We start from the raw sequence: 4,264 nt of genomic DNA, 5'->3' as shown, positions 1-4,264 counted from the left end.
AGAGTTTTTGTAAGTGTGATTAGGAAAGAGAGAATGGAAGGAGATTAAAAAATAAAAGGAAAAGAAAAACAAAACTACAAAATCTGACATTTGAAATTAAAAAAAAAATTAAAAGGTGACAGTTGGCGGCCACTCTAACTCCACGCGCCCGCTGGGGCGGCAGTGCACGCCAAGCGCGCGCTTTGCGCGCGCACTGTATCTTCTCTTATTTATTTATTTTTTTTAAATTTTTCTGACATGATCTTGTAACTTGCTGGAGTATGAAACCATCAAAAACCATTCACCTACATCTGTTTGAAGATTATAAACCAGATCTTGGCCTGACATGAACCAAGAAAGATACATTGATGGCCATGTTCTTATTTTATTTCAAATAACATGGGATGTGCACATCGCCTAGTGTTAAACTTGTAATGCGTCACTTTATGTGCTTTTCATCTTTTCCTAATGCTATTTTTGTTTTTCTCTGTTAATGTTATGTTATGTTATATATATATATATATATATATATATATATATATATATATATATATATATATGTCTGGATCAAGTGTGAATGGCTCCCCATGTAAAAAATGTGCACAAATCACAGCCATTGAATTCATCCAGATATGATGCTTAAAAAATTCCTTTCGAATAAATAAAAATTGTGCACTTGAAAGCTCAAAACCATGTACTTTAAGATACAAAAATGTGCACAAATCACAGCCATTGAATTCATCCAGACATGATGCTTAAAAAAATCCTTTCGAATAAATAAAAATTGTGCACTTGAAAGCTCAAAACCATGTACTTTAAGATACAAAAATGTGCACTTGAAGGCAAATATTCTGCACTCGAAGGTAAATAGATGTGTAATTGACGCAACTTATGATACCAAAAAGAGAAGTTATTCAACTTAAGTATTATTAAAGCAATTACTCATATAAATCATTTGCAAATCTCACAAATTTTTATTAGAAAGCTAGTTATACATTGTTGAAAAGAATGCAAAATATATAACAAATACGCCCAGAATCGTGCACTTGAATGCATAAAAATGTGCATATGAAGGCCAAACTACAAGAATTAAGACATTTAGTGACAAATCTTTTGTGACACTTCGTAATTTAGTCACAAAAAATACCCTTTTGTGACTAAAAAAATAGTTCAACACTATCGTTTATGATGATTGTGATAACTATTTTTTTGGTCACGGATAGTATGATAATTGTGACAACTAAGTTGTCACTAAATATATGTGCATTTTGACGGCATTATAATTATGGTGGGAACGAATGTAATTGTGATAAAATATAGTGTGGACACAAATTTTGGTACTTTTTTTTTGTGTGTGACAAATAGTTGTTGGTCACTTTGTTTTATATATCTGTGACAACTTTTTTGTCAATAAAAATACAATTAGTTAGTAGAATTAGACGATTGTGAGAAAAAAATTATTGTCACTTATAATGTCATTTTTTGTGATAAAATTGTTACAAATATGTAATTTGTGACGCACTATAATTTCCTAACAAAAATTACTAAATTGTGACAATAATCGTGTTGAATTCAAGTTTTGTCACTAATGGTATGATAATTGTGATGAGTAATTATTTGTTACAATGACTTTGTCACTATACTTAAATATATGAATATTGTGTGAAGTTATGTTGTAATCAATGTTTGCCACTAAAATTGCATTCAAGTTGGTGCCAAAGTAATTTGGTGTCATTGCTGAAAATTTCGCTATTTCCGTCCAACAATAATGTTGGTCGATAATTTGTAAAAAATCACAACTTTCCATCGCAAATAAAAATGGACGGAAAGTTGGACGGAATTTCCGTCCAACGATTATACGTTGGATGGAAAACCGAATTGACCGGTAATGAAATGCAAAATAGTATGTATTTGGAAAATGAAATATTTAAGTCTCCACATGTGTATTTCAACTTATTTTAGAAGTATTTTAGCAATTTAAAATTTCGCTCAAAACTTGGCGCGGTACCTTGCTCGTGCTCAAAACGTGAAAGTTGCTCCTGCTCCATAGCATTTGGGCGGTAAGACAATCCGGCATGTATCTTCCACTCCAAACCTAATTTCCACGCCATTTTAGCTGCTGCCTCTCTTCAGATCTGAGGTCGATTTATTTATTTATTTATTTATTTTTGTTTGTTTTCAGATCTCACACCGCTGCATCTCTTCTTACGCCGCCGTTTGTGTCTCTCCCTCGTCGCCGTTCTGCCACCGTCACCCTCATCCTCCAAACACCCACGACCGTCACTCCATCAAAGAATAAGAAAGCTCATAAGAGGTTTCTCTCTGTTTTTCGGTTTGTTTCTTTCTAAAATCTACATGTGGTTAACTAGAAAAGAATAACTTGGAACTCATTAATCGCTATTGTTGGTGGATTAATAGAATCTATACTGTTGGTGGAATTAGGATTTAGGTTTAGTTGAGTTGAATTGAAGATGGGATGTGTGACTTGGCTATCAGTTCGTTACGGAGTTTTTGAATTTGTAGAGATCAGAAAGAATAACAGAGAATATTTAGTCATTGAATTTGTATGTTGGTCTTGAAGAACAAATTGCTGGGATAATATTTAGTCCTTGAATTTGAAGGGCAATCCATATTTTCTTTTGGTATCTATATGTATGCTTTTGTCTAATTCGAAGGGTAGAACTTAATATTGTCAAAAAGGTTTTAAAAAGTGCAGAATAAATGATTAAATTTTCTCTTTTTTCGCTTTATGATTTTACTGTCAGCCCTGAATAATCTTAGTTTGGTCTCCAAATTTGAGTACTAACCCCTTTGATGATGATGAGACTAAAGTGGAGAAATACTCATTAGCATACTCCTTTACTTCAGTAGACAGAAACAGATGCAAGAATGGTTTTCATGACTCAGGAGGATTGGAGAGTCAATCTGTACAAGAATTGGAAAATTATGCTGTGTATAAAACTGAAGAGACTACAAAATCAATACTAGAATTCACATGACTGCTGAAGAGATAAGAGAGGAAGCCACTAAAACTCATAGCGCTTTCCATATTGATAATTGCAATTTAGTGATGATATTTACTAAACCTCTAAGACATTGGTATTCTTTTTAGGTGTTTATTAGGGATGTTACAAAATAGTGATTCATGTTATGAGAAAGCCCAAGAAGTTTCTGATAACAAGTCTGCTCGAGCACTGGTGACCGAAATACCTTGGCTTTTCTTATCTACTCTTTCTTTCGGTCTATGGTACACAATATTATGCTTCTGTTTACTTCTTAAGGTGATAGCACTACTGCATGTCTTCCGACTTCATGACAATATATTTTGGCCTTAGGGAGTCTGCAATGAGAAATTGAGAATGAACTCTATGTATCATTGTATCTAGATGGAAGGTTTGCATTAGGTGCTGTTACATTAAAGGTGTATGCAAAATTTTGGACTTGTTCACTGGCAACTATTTCTCTCCCAACCTATATATTTGAATCATCTGATATGGATAGGCGTGGAATAATATTTCTTGTTTGTATGTTTTTTCCTCCTTTTCTTTTGGATCTTTTAGAAGCAATTGTAGTACATTATGCATTTGTGGTACATTATTTTTGAGATCTATTAATTGTAGTACATTATTTACAAGAACTTCCTAAGAGTAGAAAGAGCTGTTGACACTGAAATTTTATTAAATATATTTATTTTTGAATATTAAGAGCTGTTGACACTGAAATTTTATTAAATATATTTATTTTTGAATATTTAGTATATTTGAATATATTTTGGATAATATTGATATTATCTAATTAGAAAATTAGATTATTATCTAATTAGAAAATTAGATAATATCAAAAGAGTTTGAATCTATCAAAACTCTTCTACCCTACAACTATAAATAGGACCTTTCGTTTCTATGTATTCATCGTAGGAAAAATCATAGAATCAGTTTCAATAAAATGATCCTAAATGTAAAAGCCCCTCCATGAAGATTATGCCAAATGTTGCTCTAAACCCACATTGAAAATTAAGCCATTTGAACCCGGAGGCCCTTCAGAAGAACAAACATACAAGCCCTTCTCTGAAGATCAAGTCACTTGAAATTCGGAGGCAATTCAATGGAGCGTCAACACATCAGTTGAATAATCAAAGGATCATCCAGAATTTTGAATTCGATATATATATATATATATATATATATATATATATATATATATATATATATATATATATATATATATATATATATATATATATATATATATATATATATATATATATATATATATATATATATAT

The 4,264-nt window shown here is 31.6% G+C and overlaps 1 long non-coding RNA gene across 2 annotated transcripts; it reads left to right on the top strand.

Annotated features, from left to right (window-relative positions):
* Positions 1–1,859: 1,859 nt before the first annotated feature.
* On the top strand, positions 1,860–3,647 carry LOC116012805. 2 transcript variants are annotated; one of them, XR_004097225.1, is made up of 3 exons: positions 1,860–2,039; positions 2,162–2,293; positions 2,848–3,647. It is a non-coding gene; the product is annotated as an uncharacterized LOC116012805 (long non-coding RNA). The 2 variants fall into 2 exon arrangements; XR_004097224.1 differs by lacking the exon at positions 2,848–3,647 and having other exon boundaries at positions 2,162–2,605.
* Positions 3,648–4,264: the final 617 nt, after the last annotated feature.

This window comes from Ipomoea triloba, chromosome 3, assembly GCF_003576645.1.
Source record: "Ipomoea triloba cultivar NCNSP0323 chromosome 3, ASM357664v1".
Lineage (NCBI taxonomy): Eukaryota > Viridiplantae > Streptophyta > Magnoliopsida > Solanales > Convolvulaceae > Ipomoea > Ipomoea triloba.
This window is presented reverse-complemented; position numbering and strand designations above follow the sequence as displayed.